The sequence below is a fragment of the Zootoca vivipara genome, chromosome 17 (genome assembly GCF_963506605.1).
Source record: "Zootoca vivipara chromosome 17, rZooViv1.1, whole genome shotgun sequence".
NCBI classification, from domain to species: Eukaryota; Metazoa; Chordata; class Lepidosauria; order Squamata; family Lacertidae; genus Zootoca; species Zootoca vivipara.
This window is the reverse complement of record NC_083292.1, coordinates 41,930,387-41,949,738: the sequence shown is the minus strand read 5'-3', so window position 1 is coordinate 41,949,738 and position 19,352 is coordinate 41,930,387.

Here is a 19,352-nt window from a genome sequence, read left to right as displayed (position 1 = left end):
GGGGGCTGTGTGGCAGGAGTCACCCTGACCTCCTGGCCTGGACCCTGTTGCCACTATCTCTGCTCCTGGATGTAAGCTGGGGCCAGAGAAAGGGCAAGAACAACCCTCATTGTGAGTACCTAAGAAGAGCCTCCTGGATCAGGCCTAGGGGGGCCCATCTAGTTCAGCCTCTTGCCCTCACAATGGAATCTAGACAGGCTGCCTTTGGAACTGGAGGATCCAGAAGAACATCAGAAGAGCCTGCTGGATCAGGCCAATGGCCCATCTAGTCCAGCTTCCTGTTCTCACAGTGGAAGACCAGATGCCACTTAGGAAAGCCCACAAGCAGGATCCGAGCAAAAGAGCGTATTCTCACCTGCTGTGGTTTCCAGCAACTAGCATTCAGAAACATTGCTGCCTCCAGCAGTGAGGGGCAGAGCCCAGTCATTGGCTGTGACTTAAAAAACTTGAGTAGGAGCTTGGTTTTTTCCTCCCTCTTCCCAGTCCCTTCTTCCTTGCGTGTCATGTCTTTTTGAGCTGAGGGGCAGGGATTGTCTTGGAAATGATTTTTCCAATGGGTCTCCCTGAGAGCCATTGTGGCTTAATGGGTGAGGAGTTTCTTTGGCTGAAGAACAGGGCGCAAATGCTCTGAATAAATAAAAATAGTCTGCCTGCCTGAAGTCTGCCTGCTCCTCTGTGCTAGGATATCACAAGGGAACTCCCGCTGGTCTGAGAGGAGGAGGCTAGATGGCAGCAGGAGGAGCTTTCTGTACCTGGACCCAGACCCAAAATGTACTGTACTGAGGATGAGGTTTCCTGGAAACAATGCGCCCCAAGCCCCCCCCCACCTTTTTTGGTCACAAGGAGCCACTGGAGCAAATGTAAGCCTCTTTCATGGGCCAGGACAGACGGTTGGGGATTGTTAAATGAAGCCGTTGGGGCACACTTAATCTAATTTGCAAGTGGTGCTGGTGGGTGTGCATGTGTCTGCAACAGGATTGTGGGATGCTTGAGGAAACAGCAAACACAGCACTGTGCAATTGTGCACAGGGTGCGGGACCACAACACAACCACACTTAAGAAGTGCCGCACCTGGCAGTCCTTCTCCGCATCTACAAAAGTGGTTTTGAAAACAGGAGGGAGTTTTAAAATGGCATAAAACCACCCTCAATGCACCATCAATGAATCTGTGCCGTTTCAACCCAGGGGAATGAGAACTCTGTGATCCTGAAGTTCAAGGTACAAATGGGCCATTTCTAACCCTCAATTTGGCATTTCCAGTTTTGACCGTCACAGAGAAAAATGTGCTTTGCAGCCTGAGAGATTCTATTTTTTTTCCAAATAGTTTTTATTAAATTTTCCAATTAACAACGAAATAAAATAAAAATCAATCTTTTATACAATACATCTTATGTTCCCCTCTTTCACCTTGCTCTGCCGAGCTGTGACTTCCCTCCCTCCCTTCATGCGGGTTTCTTATTAACTCCTTTTTTGCAGTTCCTTATTGTCTTTTTTCAGTCAATTCATAGGATTTATTTCAATCCTGCAAGTGTTTTTAAACTTCTACAGTTTTTCTCCATATAGTCCACATATTTACTCCAGTCTTTTTGGAACCTTGTCTCTCCTTGGTCTCGGATTTTGCAGGTCAGTCTAGCTAGTTCAGCATAGTCTATCATTTTCATCTGCCACTCTTCAATTGTTGGTAGTTCCTGAAGTTTCCATTTTTGGGCTAACAATGTCCTAGCCGCGGTTGTCGCATACATAAACAATACTTGATCTTCTTTCATAATCTCTCCTCCCATAATCCCTAAAAAAATGCCTCCGGTTTTTTGGGAAAAGTATATTTAAAAATCTTTTTCAATTAATTATATAACATCTCCCAAAATCTTTTAACTTTGTCGCATGTCCACCACATATGATAAAATTCCCCATCCTTCTCTTTACACTTCCAGCATGCTTTACCTCTCATCCTACACATTTTAGCCAGTTTTACTGGTGTTAAATACCATCTATACATCATCTTATATACATTTTCTTTCAAGGCAGTACATGCTGTAAATCTCAAAGTTTGGTTCCATAATTTCAACCACGCGTCGTATTCAATATTATGCCCAAAATCCTTTGCCCAAGCAGCCTGAGAGATTCTAATGGGGTGACTCCCAAGTTTTTAATTTCCTTATTTTAGCTTAGATGCACAAAATCTACAAAGCAAGAACAATAAGCACACAAACCTGAAGCGGCAGGAGTAAAATGGAGTGCGGTCCAAGGAGTATTAATTCACTGTGTAGCTGCTTCTCGCTAACACAACTTCCTTTTTGTTTTCATTGCTGCTCACATCAAGTAATACTGAAAGGAGGGAGATATCTAACCCAGAACAGTCACCTGCGGGAGTGGACCTTGATGGGAGAAACTGCCTGATTTGCACTTCCTGAAACAACACAAGACCGAAACACAGACACCCTTCAAAATTTGCGTGCAGTTCTCCAGTCATGTAATGTGTGAAAAAGTGCATATGCACATGTGAAGAATGAAGAATGATATACAAAGATACATGATATCAGGCAGAATAGCCCTGCATAGATGGGTATGGGAAAGGCAAGATTGTGGTGGGCATAGGGAGGAATTTGCACAAAAGTGATGCTGAATTTTCATGAGGGCTCATCCTTTTAATAAACCCTTAGTCTGATGTGGAGATGTGGGGAAATGAGAGAAAGCAAAATGCCCTTCTGTACTTCCAGGGGATCCTTGGCTGTGGCCTCCCTTCCAACCGAACCATCCACACCCCCTCCATCATCCCACCCAAGGACAAGGCCACATCACCATGGAAAATGGAGGGAAGCCTCCCTTTCCAGCAGGCAGGCGACTGATGCCCCCCCCCCTCTTGGCCCCAATCCAGACAATTAAGAGCTTTGTTTCCTGTGATGGCTGCTTCAATGGGAGGCCTACACAAAGAAGCTCTGCAGGGGGAGGATGGGATGGGGATTGCGGGTGGGGGGGGGCGATGACCTCATTGCAATGACCTCACTCAGCACAACTCCCCAAATCTGCAGGCCTTATAAGGCTAGATTTGGAGGAGGGGCAAGGAGGGAAGAAAAAGATTCACACACACACACCACCACAACCCCCATCCTTTGGGGCTTCTAAATATAAAAGTATTTTCTTTTTCTTTTGTGTGGAATGAGTTTAACATTCTGCTATTTCGTCCAAGTCGTCTGTCTGCGTGAGATGTTCTGTTTATTAGCCAGGTCTTTTTCTTTCTTTCTTTCTTTCTTTCTTTCTTTCTTTCTTTCTTTCTTTCTTTCTTTCTTTCTTTCTTTCTTTCTTTCTTTCTTTCTTCTTTCTTTTCCCCTGCCCCAATTCCTTGAAAAAGCCTCCCCCCCTCATTCCCAAAGAGGGACTCAACAATGGAGGAGCCTTTGTTTCAAGGGATGGGGCAGTGGGGGCAGAGATGTGAGGAAGCTTCCTGGGCGGATTCCCTTCGGCCCCTGAGGAATGTTGAGAAGGAGAAGGAGGAGGAGGAGAAAAAAATGAAGGGAAATGAAAAATGGTAAAGGACAACGTTGTCTAGGTGGCTGGTTTGTTTTTCTCTTCTCCTAGCTGCCTCCTCCTCCTCTCAACCCCATAACTGGCTGTTTGCTGCATATTGGTGAACAACAATTCAGAGCGCAGCCTGGGCTGCAGCAGGGGACATGTATTGCATGGGAGCTACTGAGCATGTGGGGATTTCAGTCCCAGGAGCCGGAGTGATGCCAGGCTCTTAATGGAGCCAGGAGAATGAGGAGCCACAGCCCAGTCATGTCTCATCCCTAAAGAAAGAGCACACCGGGATAAAAAAAGATCATAAGCATTTTGCAAATTCAGAGTGATATATATATCACTCATATATATATATGAGAATGAGAGACTCAGCAGGAGAGCAGTGACAATGAATGAGCTATCTGGGGGAAACCTACAGTATTGCACTTTCCCTGACTCAAATTATGACTTTGCAAAATGTGATAGCCTAGAAAACAGCAATTAATGTTTACCATTTTGAATTTTATTCTGCTATTATCTTCTTAAGTAGATTGTGCAACGTCTGGGTAACGTTGTTTTTGGTTTTTTTAGGGGGCACCGGGAATGAGTTTGCAGGACCAAGGGACAGTGGTCCTGAAAAAAGTTCAGGAACCACTGGACTAGAGCTTTTGTTTACCATTTCCTCAGCATCTCTCATTCATTGGAGGTTTTTAAGCAGACCTTAGGTAACCATCTATCAAGGATGTCATGGCTGCAATTCCTGCATCACAGGGGGTTGGACTAGATGACCATCAGGGTCCCTTCCAACTCTACCATTCTAGTGTTCTATGCTTCTCATGAACAGGTGTTTCTTTTCAGGGACTGATCATGATGATGAGGCAAGGGAGGGTGGCTGTGTGAATCCCACCCCTGCCGTGTGGACTTTCCAGAGGTGAAGGATCTCTCAGGCAGTTTCCAGGCAGCCCACTTGGGTCTGAGCAACAGTGAGGAGTGATAAATCAGGAGGCAGCGATGGAGATTCTGGCCAAAGCCAGAAAAGGCAGGTTAGCTCAGCCTTTGCTCTCCCCCCTCTCTCCTAAAATAGGGCCTCCTTCGGAGCAGGGGGGCTTCCCATCCTCCAGTTGCTCCCATGGCAGCCCCTCCCTATCTGCAGCTGTTGCCAGCCCAAGGCCCCAGAAAAGTTCCAGCAGGAGGGGGGGTATATTTTTTGTTTTAATTTTTTTTTAAAAAATTAAGTGTCTAAACCCCAGAAAGCAAAAGATCACAAGAGGCCCCCTCACCTTTGACTGGACTCCATGGAGACAGATTAAAGTCCCTCAGCTGTGGGGAGGGGGACGCTTTCTGGAATGTGCTTTCAGAGACATCCTTCAGCAGCCCTCCAGGGGTGGGGGGGGAGAAGGGGGTCGAAGGAAGGGGAGCAATGGAGACTGACAGAGCTCTCCAGTTTCATGGAAACTGGGGGGGGGGGAGATGGACCAGGCAGCAGATGTTGCTCCTCTGTTTGGAGACCCAGTGCCCTCTCTTGCACTACAGATCAGGCAGGGGGAGGAATTGGGGAGGGGGGCACGATGGCGGGTCCTGCTGCTTCAGCTGCTCCAGTTGCTCAGAGGTAGCAAAATGGCTCACAGTGGAGAGTTTGCAGAATCCAGGATGGTCCAGTAGTCCAACCCCCAGCAATGCAGGAATCTCAGCTGCTAAAGCATCCCTGACAGGTGGACATCTGACCTCTGCTTAAAAGTCTCCACGGAAGGAGAGTCCTCAGTCTCCCGAGGGAGCCCGTTCCACTGTCTAACTGTTCCTAGAACTGTAGAGTTGGAAGGGACCCTAAGGGCCATCTAGTCCAGCCCCCGTTATCTTGGGTGCACCTTGCATGGGGAGAGGGGGGGAGGGAGGAGGAGCGAGAGAGGGAGAGGGAGAGAGAGAGAGAGAGAGAGACTGGTGGATTTCGGCAAATGTAAAACAAGAGGGCAAGATTAAAAGACCTTTCTGTGTGCCTAAACATTTTCCCTAAGTTCCTTAGTTGGCATCAGGAAACAGCAATTTCTTGAACAATAGTAAACAACACACAGAATCTTAGAATGGTAGAGTTTGGAGGGATCCCCAGGGATCCCCTTCAATGTAGGAATCAAAGCTAAAGCACCCCAGACAGGTGGCCAAAATGGCGACCCGGCCTTTCTTTAAAAACTTTCAGGGAAGGGGAGTCCACAATGGTTTCCCTGTAATAGTTGGGCTCTGGGACTGAAGTCCTCCCAAGGGAAAGGTGACAGAGGAGGAGGAGGAGGAGGAGGAGGAGGAGGAGGAGGAGGAGGAAGGGGCCAGAGGGCAACAAAGGTCCCTTCGAGGCAGTGGGCTCCTCAAAGGTCCACCGGGATGCCCAGAGGCTGCCCCCAGTGAGAAGAAGGCCTCTGCTGTGGGTGGATGGAGGCTTGTGTGTCTCTAGGCTCTTAAGATTCAGGACAAGGGCTCAAGGCCACAGAATTGCAAATGTAAATTTACAGACCCAAACTTTGGCTTCAATTTATTTACTGCATTTATTTCCCACATTTTCCTTCAAGGAGCTCAAGGTGGCATTTAATCCCCACAACAACCCTGTGAGGTAGGCTAGGCTGAGAAATTGTGACTGGCCCTCAAGGTAACACCCAGCGAACTTTCTGGCAAGTGGGGGGATTTGAACCCTGGTCTCCGCCAGGTCCTTGTCTAACCACTAAGCAACACGGCCTCTCTAACTCAAATGCCAGAGAAGGCAAGCCAACCAATTCCCCATTTGCATTGCTCTGGCTAAATCATAGAATCATAGAATTGTAGAGTTGGGAGGGACACCAAGGGTCATCTAGTCCAAACTCCTGCTAGGCAGGAATCACAACTAAAGCATCCCTTCTTAAACTGATTCAGTTCCTTCCAAACTGGGTCCTTTAACCCTTTCCTCAACAGAGCCTGCTCCAGATCAACCCACTTCCTTTCAGTTGCCTCCAACTGTTCATCTCCTGCCTAGGATCCAATTCCCCAATTCATCACTCACCCAGGAATGTTTGAGGTCCCAGGGAAAGAGCCAGGCCCAATGACCCCCCCCCAGGGGATTTGCCCCTCAGAGCCCCTAGTGGTGAGAGAGGAGCACTCCTATCCCAACACCAGCACCCCTGCCCCCAAATTCTATTTCTGTCGGGGAGTGAGTTTGGGGAGGCCAGGAGGGCAGAAAGCAGCTGGCTCTCTGCTGCGGAGCAGAGATTAGTCTGGAATGGCATCCCGTCCCAGAATGCCTGGACTCTGGGGTGGGCTGCTCAGCTGCACCAGCAGCACACATGACCCCCCACCTCATGGAGGGTAGAGAAGAGACTGGACTGCAGGGAGGCCTTTGCCCCAGCCAGCAGGTGCCAGGGGTCTTGTGGAGCATTTGCCTGCCGGCGCTTGACTCTGCTTGGGGGCCAGGGATGGGCTGACTGCATCACATCAGCTGAGCTAGTCCCCAGTGAAGCTGCAAGTCAGCAGGAGGAGGGGAAGACCCCCACACATATGGGGCCAGACACATACCATGACAACAGGCCCTCCTCGCTTTGTGGGAAGGGAAATCTAGTGTTCCCTGCCTCTGAAAATGTGGAAAGTGGTCCTGTGATTTAAAATTTGCTCAGTTAAGCATTTCTCCTTTTTTACCCAAAAAGGAGGAGGGAGGGGAGAAAACTGGGACAGCTTTCTTGCATTGTAGGGGTTGGACTAGATGTTCCTTGTGGTCCTTTCCAATTCTAAGATTCTGGGATTTCAGGGCAGCCTTCCTGGATGAGATTTTGTTAAGGTCTCCTCCAGATTTGTGTGTATGTGTGTGTGTATGGTTTTTTGGGGGGGCACTGTACTCGGCCACTTGCGCATTAGTAAATAAATGTGCATTAGTGGTGTATTTGTACTGGACTATCCACACATCACTTTGCTTTGTTAGTGGTTCAGCTTTCCCTTATTCTTCCACATTATTGCTGCCTGAAGGTGCAGCAGCACAAGAAAGCACGGTAAGCAGCACAGGACATTTGTGGGATGAAAAGTTCCAGGATTTCAGCGGAAAGCAACAGGACGTGCCCTGATAGACAATGAAGCAGGATGTTCATCTCAAACCTTTCGCAGGTGTAAACAAGCTTTGGAAGCGAGATCATGGGTGATCGCCCCGATAGCATTTTGGGCACAAATAATCTTGAATGCACAATAGAAGAGGAGACCTGGAGGGCCCTCATTGTACATGGGAACCAGTAGCAGGAAAAGCTTGGCTGCCCCATTCATCCAAAAGCAGGACAAGGAGGAAGCCATACTTGCACAAGTGGCAGCAGAGGGGATGACAGAAAGTGAGGTCCACATTTTAGGTGGGGGGACTGTGGGGGTCCTGCAGGAGGCAATGATGGCTTTAAAAGATTAGACAAATTAATGGGAGATAAGTCGCTACCAGTGGCTACTTGCCACGATGGTTAGCTCCTAATGGCTGGGTTAGGGTTCAGATGTTTTCTGGGTTAGTTAGCCGACCCCTAACTCAGCCAAAACAGCAACCCCAAAGCCACTTGCTTTGAGAAGCTAACTGGGGCAGCTTGGTCTGATCATATCCCTTGTCATTGACAAGGTTGGCTAGCCCAGCCGCAGATCGTAGAATTGCATTGGAAGGGACCCCAAGGGTCATCTAGCCCAACCCATTGTTGCAATGCAGGAATCACAGCTAAAGAATCCCTGACAGGTGGCCATCCAGCCTCTGTTAAAAACATGCAGTGAAGGAGAGTCCAGAGAGAAAGCCAAGAAGCCTCCTTCCAAAGTATCACAAATCACAGAAGCTTCCCCCCCCCCCACCGCAAAAGACACATGAGTGAGACTTCCAGCTGGTCAGCTCCACTGAGGAGAGACAGGGTTATTTTCACACCAGTTGGCTGCCAACTGTCTGGCTGGGTAGGGTTTCAGTTCTGGGCTTGTCAAGAAGCAGAGATGGATAAGCTTCTTTTGAGCAGGGTGGAAGCCGCGGTCAGGCTCAGAGCAGTTGGGCTCCTTTCCTGCAGCGAGATGGTTTTGCATCTCCAGAGATCGCTGGGGGTATTTGGGAAGGGGTCAGGGCTCGGCCCCACCTGCTTCCCCCGGCAGGAAGGGGGCATCCCTCTGCATGTGGCGCAGGATCCCTCTGTAGTGGTAGCTAGAAAATGCCAATAATGAAGATTTGTTGGGGATTTGCTAGAAGGAGATATTTGCTGCAACATTGAACTGTAAAGGATTGTGAATGTTGATTTCAAGTTTTACTGTTGGGCAGTAATTATAGTGTTTTTGTGTAGTGCTAACCGCAGAGTGTTCCTTGATGAAGGGCAGTCTATAAAATGACTGTGATGGCAATCAGAAGACATTTTTCCCAGTTACCAGCTTCCCAATTACATGGATGCATTCTGGATGGCAATTCTGTTTTCTTCATCATTGGAACCTAAGAAGAGCCTGTTGGATGAAGCTACAGGTATTTGGCCTATCTAGTGCAGCTTCCTTTCCTCACTGTGGTTGAACAGTTGCCTGTGGGAAATCAGTAAGCAGATTCTGAGTACAAGAGCACTTTCACTCTTCCTGCAGTTTCCAGCAGTATGCCAGGTATTACTCAGAAGCATTACGCATCCAATAATCACCAGGCCTTGTAGCCCTTGAGAGTCCTCTCCTTCTCCATGAATTTGCCCAGTCCTCTTTTAAAGCCATCTAGGTTGGTAGACCTCGCCGCCTCTTGTTGCAGAGAGTTCCATAGTTTAACTATGTGTTGTGTGAAGAAGGACTATCTTCTATCTTTCCTGTGTCTTCCAACATTCAGCTTCACTGGAAGTCCACAAGTTCCTATGTTAGGAGAGAGGAAAACTATTCTCTCTCCACTTTCTCCATGCCAGAGAGCGGTTTGCACTACAGTCAGTTGACAGAAAATGGGGCGGGACATCCCCTTTATTTTGTGCCTTGTGGGGCTGGTCAGAGTCCCCTTGATCTGCTCTGTGTCTTTAGCAGGATTTGTGGTCCTTTCCCTCGGAAGTGGACCCCTTCTTTATGCCATTGTGTCCTCATGACCAGGGAGCTCAGTCTAGGCACTCTGTGTTGCTGCCTGATGGCAGACACACACACACACACACACACACACACACACACACAGGGACCCTTGTACATCAGTGTTTAGGGAACATAGATTCTGTCTTCTACCGAGTCAGAACATTGGGCCATCCAGCTCAGTACAGTACCACCTACACTGATGGGCAGCAGCTCTCCAGAGTTTCAGGCAAGGAGTCCCTCTGAGCCCTACTGGGAGATGCTGCCAATGGGGATTGAGGCTGGGACCTTCTGCATGCCAAGCTCTACCACTGAGCTGCAGCCCTTCCTTGCGGGGTTCCAGTGGTCCTTCAGGCTGTAAACTGGATTCCAGGAGTCATTCATGGTGGTTTTGACTTAAGCCCCATAAAGAAAACCAGAAGAGCCCTGCCTTGCTGAACCAGGCTAAAGGGGGGCCAACTAGGTCAGTGTTCTCTTCCCACAGTGGCTAACCAGATTCCTTTTCTGGGAAGTTCAATCTGTACTGTGTCCCCTCTTAACTGCCTTTTCTCTAAACTGAAAAGCCCAAGATATTTCAGCCTTTCCTCCTAGGGGAGTCATTCCTTCCCCTTGATTGTGCAGGTTGCCCTTTTCTAAAACTTTTCCAGCTCTGCAATGCCCTTTATGAGGTGAGGAGGGCAGAACTGGACACAGTCTACAAGTGCAATTGCTCTGAAGATTTGTATGTTGTCACAACAGTCCCAAGTAGTCAGTCCTGCCTAGGAGAGTTTATGCTTAACTCAAGAGTTAAGTTCCAGCAGCAAGGGCAAAAGCAGCTGGCAAGGACCAAACCCCAAAGAGGAAATGTATCACCAGTGTGAAGCCAAGACTTGATCTCTCCTCAGGAACGCTCTCCCCCCCCCCCCCCCCCGCTTTTAGCCCTTTTCAGATAATGGGATGACATAAGACTGAGTAATGCTCTCTCTCTTTTTTTTTTTAATTATATTTTTTATTAAACATTTTATCAACACACATACAGAACACAAATACAAAAAATAAACATCAAAATACAGAAATACAAAAATACAAAAATACAACAAAAAAAAATATATATCATCTCTAATCCATTTTAATATTCATTGTCCTCTGGCTTCCCCAATTCCCTACTATCTGATTTTCTTTTTTATAAACTTCTGTAGCAGTTTCTAAATCATCCTTCTTACCCATCATATAGTCTCTTTAACACTTCAAAAATTTCATCTTTATATCATCTATCATATTTTCTCCCTTTCAATCTTCTATTATTTCCCTATTGCCTTAACTTCTTTATTTTCCTGGATGTTCAAAATCTAGTTTTCAAATTCATACCCTATGTATAGTTTAAATTTCTTCCAATCTTTTAAAACTTTGTCATTTGTTTGGTCCCGGAGTCTTCCTGTCAATTCTGCCAATTCCATATAATCCATCATTTTCATTTGCCATTCCTGCCTCGAAGGCAGTTCCTCTTTTTTCCAATATTGTGCTATTAAGATCCTAGCGGCTGTGGTGGCATACATAAACAAATTAACATCGTCCTTGGGGATTTCTTCCCCAATTATTCCAAGCAAAAAGGCTTCCGGTTTTTTCAAAAATGTGTTTTTAAACATCTTTTTCAACTCATTATAAATCATTTCCCAGAAGCCTTTTATCTTAGGGCATGTCCACCACATATGGTAGAATGAGCCAACATCCTGCTTACATTTCCAACATTTATTGTCGCTTTTGTGATACATTTTAGCCAGCTTGACCGGCGTCAAATACCATCTATACATCATTTTCATCAAATTTTCCTTCAACACAGTACAAGCCGTAAATTTCATACCCTTCTTCCACAATTTTTCCCACTCCGACATCATCACATTATGACCCAAGTCCTTGGCCCATTCAATCATCACTGATTTTGTTTGCTCATCTTTCAAATGCCATTCTAGCAACAAATTATACATTCTAGACAAATTCTTGTAGTCTGTCTCTAATAACTCCGTTTCTAATTTCGACTTTTCTGTCTGGAATCCTATTTTTTTATCTAGCTTGAATGCTTCATTTATCTGCACATACTGAAACCAGTCACTCAACCTATCTTTCAGTTGTTCATATGGCCTTAACTTAAAGTGGTTTCCCACCTCCATCAGGATATCTTTGTATTTCAACCTATTCTCATCCATATTTGTCCTTTTAGGTTTCTTTGCCTCAAGTGGTGAGATCCACCTAGGAGTTTTTCTTTCCAATAGATCTTTGTATCTAATCCAAACATTAAACAATGATTTCCTAATTATATGGCTTTTAAAACCTTTGTGTAATTTTACTTTATCATACCATAAATATGCATGCCAACCAAACGCATTATCATGGCCCTCTAAATCCAACAAGTCATCATTGTCTAACAAAAACCATTCCTTCAACCAACAAAAAGCTGCGGCTTCAAAATAAATCTTTAAGTCTGGCAAGGAGAATCCTCCTCTTTCTTTTACATCAGTCAAAAGTTTGTATTTAATCCTGGGTTTCTTCCCCTGCCAGACAAATTTAGACAGTGTCTTCTGCCACTCTTGAAAACATTTCATTTTGTCAACTATCGGTAGGGCCTGAAATAAAAACAACATTCTCGGCAATACATTCATTTTAACAGTTGCAATTCTTCCCATTAAGGACAATTTCAACCTTGACCATACTTCCAAATCTCTTTGGATTTCTTTCCAAAGTTTCTCATAATTGTCTTTATACAAGTTCAAATTTTTTGACGTCATATTAACTCCTAGGTATTTCACCTTTTTTACACACTTCAGTCCTGTGCAATCCTCTATATTCTGTCTCTCTTGCAATGTCAAGTTCTTTTCTAGTACTTTAGTTTTCCCTTTATTTAACTTAAAGCCTGCCACACTGCCAAACTCTTGAATTATCTGCAGTACTCTCACTGCACTCTGTTCAGGGTTCTGCAAGGTCAGTACTAAATCGTCTGCAAAGGCTTTTAACTTATATTGTTTTGTACCCACTGTAATTCCTTTAACACCATCATCGTTCCTTATCATGTTCAACAAAAAGTAATGCTCTCTCAAAGGTCTGGAAATGCCTTTATCCTGAGAAGCGGCAAAGAAAGAAAAGGCAACTTCTGGTTTAATTTGGACCCTTTCCTGTTTTCCACTTTTTGGTTGCAGGTGGAAACAACATAACCCTAAATAGAAGGTTTATTTATTTTTATTTTAAAAAGGTACATTATTATTCAATTTCTCAAGTTGCTCAGAGCAACTCAGAGAAGTTCATAGTGTGTGGAACATCAGTTTCTTTGGCCCGATCCAGCATACTCTTATGGTGTTCTTATTTTTCTCCCTTAAAACCAAACTAGTGTCTGGGAAGCCGTGCAGATTCCTAGAATCTTTGGGGTATCTGGCCACTTTAAGAACAGGGTGCTGGCCGTTGGCCTGATCCAGCAGCCAGGCTCTTATGCTATGAATATCAGTTGCTGGAAACCACAGGAGGGGAGCACGCTCTTGTGCTCAGATCCTGCTTGTGGGTTTTCCACTGAAGCATCATTTTCACTGTGAGAAAAAGATGCTGGACTGGATGGGAGACCTTTTGGCCTGATCCAGCTGAAGGGCTCTTCTTATTTATCTTGTGGTTCTCTGGACAACATTCAGCCCCCTAACTCTTAACTTAACTCAGGCTCTAAAGAGCTTTCGGCATGGCACAGGCTAACACATCCTATTTAAAGGCAGGCATTTCAGAGTGTCCCAGGGCTCCCCAATGGTGAGAAAGACTTCTGCTTTCCAACAACTCGGACACTCAGCCCCTTTAGTTACCGTTTTGTACGACGTGGTCCCAGGGGAGTCCTAATGTATTCTTCCTCCTGCAAACAATGGACTGGATGGTCCTTGTGGTCTCTTCCAACTCTATGATTCTAGATTCTTCTTTGAGGTGGTTCAATCCAGATTCTTCGGCCACAGCCCTTATCTGTCAGCAAAGTATTTTAAGCATCTCTGCCAATTTGGCACAGCTGTCTGAGTGATGCAAAGCTGACAACTGATTTAGAGGTGAGGAAGGGAGGAGGGTGCCGCCTACTGGCAAACTCCAACTAGTTGAATGCAGAAGGGCTTTTTAATTTGGGCCACTGCATGGTTGGAAAGCTTAAAAATCTTCTTCCCTGAGCTCAAGATTTTGGAGCAAAAAAATTTAAATGATGACATATAAATGTTCACCAGGAGTGCTTGGACCTGCTACTGGGATATTCTGATGGACTCTCCTTCATTTGCGGTGTTTAAACTGAAGTTGGATTGGCCAACTCTCAGAGATGCTTTAGCTGTGATCCCTGCATTGCAAGGGATTAGACTAGATGGCCCCCAGGGTCCCTTCTAGCTCTACAATTCTATAAAAAGTGAGTTTAAAGGCTTTCCAGAACTGTTGCATGAAGCATCTTACAAACCTTAAAATACATCAATAATGACGAATAAGATACAACAGTGAAATCCCATCACACCAGACAAGTAAATGTAGACTAAAATGGGCTGAAAACAGCATTGGGCACATAGCTGAACCCGTCTAACCCAACAGCTAACATCACACTTTAAACCCCCAAAAGGCACACTTTAAAAAGTATGTCTTCAGAGTTGTATTTAAACAAGTCAGCAAAAAGGCTTAACTTCCCCTGGAATTTAGTTCCAGAAATGAGGGTTGTGGGGTTTACAACAGAGAAAAGGCCCCAACAAATTTTCCTGGGTGACAATTTCCACCATTGCCAACTGAAGAAGATATCCTGGCTGTTACTCTGAAACCAAAGTGCTTGCGAGTGAGCTTTTGTGCACAAGCAGATATTGGGTGCCTTTGAAAGAGTATTGGACAAATTCATGGAGGAGGAGAGTGCCATCCATGGCTACTAGCCATTATGGCTCGGCTCTGCCTCCACAGTCAGAGGCAGCCATGCTTCTGAATGCTAGTTGGTGGAAACCACAGGAAGGAACAATCTGGTCTTGAATCCTGCTTGCTGACTTCCTACAGGCAACTGTTTGGCCTCTGAACACCACATGTTGCTGATTGAACCTGGGACCTTCTGAATGCAAAGGAAGTGTTCTGCTGCTGAGAGCTTACAGCTCTTCCCATAAGGGCTGCAGTGGAGATGGAGTGTTTGTTTGAGGCAAGAAGCCCCTTCGGGATCCCAGGTAAGGGCGGCCAGCCTGAAGGTGACCCATCTTCTTGACACCCCATTGTGTGGTGAATCTTCTCAGCCGTTGGCTTCCAGGTGGCTCCAGGGGGCTTTTCCACCCAGCGAGGGCTGCCAGGACGCAATCAGAAAGGCATCTGTCTGGGTCTGCACAGAAGCTGTTTGCAAAATGACAGGCCTCATCCTTCGCTGCCCGCCTAGCACCTGCCCTCCCTGACCCCAGTTGCCGTGGTCTTATTTGCTGGGGGAGAAGCAGCTCTCTCACGCCTGGTTGTTGCTTGTCGAGAGCGACCCAAGCTGCCACCATCTTGCACCACCTCCCCACTCAGTCCCTGGGCTACACCCACTTTCCCAAGGGCTCTTTCTCCCCAACAACTTGGTTACCACCCTCTGAGTTCACCTTGCTCTCTTTGCCGTCTGCTACAAAAAAACTGCTTTCTTCAAAATTGGTTAGACCAGGCACCCCCAAACTGTGGCCCTCCAGATGTTTTGGCCTACAACTCCCATGATCCCTAGCTAACAGGACCAGTGGTCAGGGATGATGGGAATTGTAGTCCAAAACATCTGGAGGGCCGAAGTCTGGGGATGCCTGGGTTAGACACACCCAGGGTTGGTTTCCAGGTCCTTAAAGGTAACAGGGCACCACACATATTTGCATGCAATTTACATATATGCTAATCTATATACACCGACGGCTGGGGAAAATTAAGATTGGGACAGGGCGGTAGCTCAGTGGTACAACATGCAGAAAGTCGCAGGTTCAATTTTAACATTTTGTATTGCTGTAATTTTTTCTTGATTTTCTTGTTAAGTTTTTGCAAACTGGATTGAGGTTGCTGTTGTTGTTTTGCAATCAAGCAGCATATAAATTTTATGAAGCAAATAATAAATAAACAAATCCCTGGCAGCATCTCCTGGTAGGGCTGGGAGAGACTCCCTGCCTGAAATCCTGGAGAGCAGCTGCTGCCAGTCAGTGTGGACAGTCCTGGGCTGGATGGGACCCATAGGTGCCAACTCCCTGGGGCCCTGGGTTCCTGAGCACCCAGAAAATTCCCCATGAAGGGGCTGGGCACCCACAAATTTCAGTGCCAGGGCCATGCATGCTGCATGGCACACAAGGCCCCAGGCACCCATGGTCCCGGGGCCAAGCTGGCATTCCTGACGGGACCCAAGTGTCAGACTCTGCAAAAGGTATCGTAGCTTCCTGTGTTCCTAAGGCAACAGTGGCTGGGTGCTGCCAGTTACCCTGTAAAGGAAAACCTTCTTTGCTAAAATAAAAACTCTCTCTTTTTAAAAATTAGGTAATCCATGGCAACAGTAGTGGGGTTCAGGCCCCCAACAGCACCTGATCCGATCTGGGCTCCTCCAGCAAAGGCTGGCTGGTCCTGAAGAAGGCAGCTGCTGCCCCACAGTGGCCACATTCAGAACAACACCCACGCCCAAATTCCCTAAATTAAAGAAGCAACAACACCCTACATTTAGCGTGCTTTCCCCCCGACCAAAGAAACCTGGTAGCTGTATTTTGCCCCTCACAAAGCTGTAATTCCTGGCACCCTTAAACAAGCTACAGTTTCCAGGGTTCTTTGTTTTTGGGGGTGGTGAGGAAGTGCACCTTAAATGGATGCCACGTAAGCAGCACAGCATCCCACCTTCCGCTCCTGGATAATCTAAAATAAATCCAAACTGCAAATGGACGAAATATTAGAGGAATACTGGAACCAAAGATACCACTGTGGGCTTCACCAGCAGAAGCTACAGCAGTGAAAAAATTAAATATGGAAATGAAATGGATAACATATAGAGAAGTATTGGAAGGGACAAAGGAAAAATTAAATCTGAAAAAATATGAAGAAATTAAAGAAATCATAACAGATTGGTTCCAGTATTTCCAGATAAGGCAGAGGTTTATGGAAGATAAAAAACTAGGAATTGCAGAAGAAACATCAAAATTTGAAAAAATAATAACGCAGAAAGGAAAGTATATCTCACAATTATATGGAATGGGAATTATTCGAAGAGCAAACAAAATCAACAATTATAAGATGGGCCCAAGACTTGGGTCATAATATTTCAATAGAACAATAGGAAAAACTCTGGCAAAAAGATATAAAATTTACATCATGTTATACATTAAGAGAAAACATCCTCAAGATGATGTATAGATGGCACCGAACACTGGATAAATTGGCTAAAATTTACAAAAATAGGTCTCACATGTGCTGGAGGTGTGGAAAAGAAAGGGGTACATACATGCACATGTGGTGGAGCTGTACAGAGGTTGGTGCGTTTTGGAATAATATATATGAAGAATTAAAAAAATTATTAAAGTGTACATTTACTAAAAGACCAGAAACACTCCTATTGAGTATAATGCCAAAAGAAATGGAAAAAACAAAAGTAACATTACTTATGTATGGAACAACAGCGGGTAGAGTATTAATAGCGAGAAACTGGAAGAACAAGGCAGTACCAAACATAACAGACTGGCAAGCCCTAATGATAGAATATATGCAATTGGCAAAAACAACCGGTAGAATAAAAGGTCAAACTAAACAAAAAGTCAACAAGGAATGGGAAATTTTTGAAGAGTATTTGAAAAAGAATAAATTAAAAGAAACCCCGTTGGCAGAAATAGACTGTACCTTGTAAAATAAATTATTAGATATTAGTTGGAATTAAAATAAACAACATATATATTACTGTGCAAAATATAAAGGAAATAACCTAAATACCAGCAAGTTTAATTGGAAGTCTGTTCAGAATCTGGTGAAGAAATTGTAAAGATGAAAGTAATAGAATAACGTGATTTTTAAGATTAGTGTGGGTTTATTTGTGTGTCTTTGTGTTGAGTCGTGTGTTCAGGTGTGGGAATTATGTAGGTATGCAGGTATGTATGAGTTAGTTGTGTAGATATGTATGAATTAGTTAAGTGTTAATATGGTGTGCTTTTATGTTTGTAAATGGAAGTTGTGAAGATGTCTGTCAATATAACAATAGTGCGCTTGTTATTTCAATTTGTTCTCTTTGTTTTTCTCATTTTAAATAATAAAGATTTATTTTTTTAAAAAAGCAAATGGACGAAATATATTGATTGCTGATGTATTGTTGTTGTTGGCACCTATCTGTCTCAGAGATACTGGAGTGCACCTCCGGGGGTGAAGTCAAACCTCTGGAGAATCACAGCACCTGCTTTGGCTGCAGAGACTTGTATCTGCTGCCTCCTGCATTGCTTTTGCTGCGTGGGCAGCACTGAAGTGACCTCTCTGGGGTGCAAGCCTGGGCTGTGTGTATGGAGGTCCTTGGCTGCCCAGACAACAGGACTCCCTCTCTCGGCTCACTGATGTGCTCCAAAGCAAAGCAGAGCAAAACATTGGGCATCAGCTTGGCTGCATGTTATGGCTGTGAAGGCGGATGAAAGCTGCAGCAAATAAGAATCTACCGGTCGGTCGTCATGATAGCCATCGGAATAGAGCTTTACTGCGAAGACTGTGCATCAGTCAGCATGCACTGATCTACACACATAAAACAAATTCACACACTGGTGTCTTCCAAAAACCCACCCCAAACCCAAAAACAGTTCCATGGTGATTGCAAATGGTAACGGGGGCAGGACCTTGAAATCTGGAAGTCATGAACCAGCACATGGGCAGTGGATATAGATTCAGTCACAGTGATTCAAGGAAAACATGGACCACTTATAAATGCCATCTCCAACTCTTTGAAAGGTTCCATCAACCGTGTCTCCAAAACATTTTTCACATCACTTGGGAAGACAGGCAAACTAATACCAGTGTACTAGAAGAAGCATTTTGAATTATGGTGCTGGAGGAGACTCTTGAGAGTCCCATGGACTGCTAGAAGATCAAACCTATCCATTCTTAAGGAAATCAGCCCTGAGTGCTCACTGGAAGGACAGATCATGAAGCTGAGGCTCCAATACTTTGGCCACCTCATGAGAAGAGAAGAATCCTTGGAAAAGACCCTGATGTTGGGAAAGATTGAGGGCACTAGGAGAAGGGGACGACAGAGGACAAGATGGTTGGACAGTGTTCTCGAAGCTACGAACATGAGTTTGACCAAACTACGGGAGGCAGTGCAAGACAGGAGTGCCTGGCGTGCTATGGTCCATGGGGTCACGAAGAGTCGGACACGACTAAATGACTAAACAACAACAAAGAAGAAGCAAACATCACCAGTGTTGAAGCAATGGTTCTTCAACATCAACTTCGTTGGACTGGTCGTGTTGTGCGGATGCCTGATGATCGTCTTCCAAAGCAACTACTCTATTCCAAACTTAAAAAATGAAAAAGTGTAATGCTGGCGGTGAACAAAAGAGGTTTAAAGACTCTCTCAAGGCAAATCTAAAAAAATGTAGTACTGTAATAAACACTGACAATTGGGAAACACTGGCCTGCGAGCGCTCCAGTTGGAGAACAGCCTTGACCAAAGGTGTCATGGGCTTTGAAGACACTCAAACTCAGGACACAAGGGAGAAACATGCTAAGAGGAAGGGACGCTTGGCAAATCCACACGGTGATCAATTCCCGCCCGGAAACCAATGTCCCCACTGTGGAAGGACGTGTGGGTCCAGAATTGGCCTCCACAGGCACTTACGGACTCACTGTTAAAACCATGTTCATGGAATACAATCATACTTTTTTAAAAAGAAAAAAAC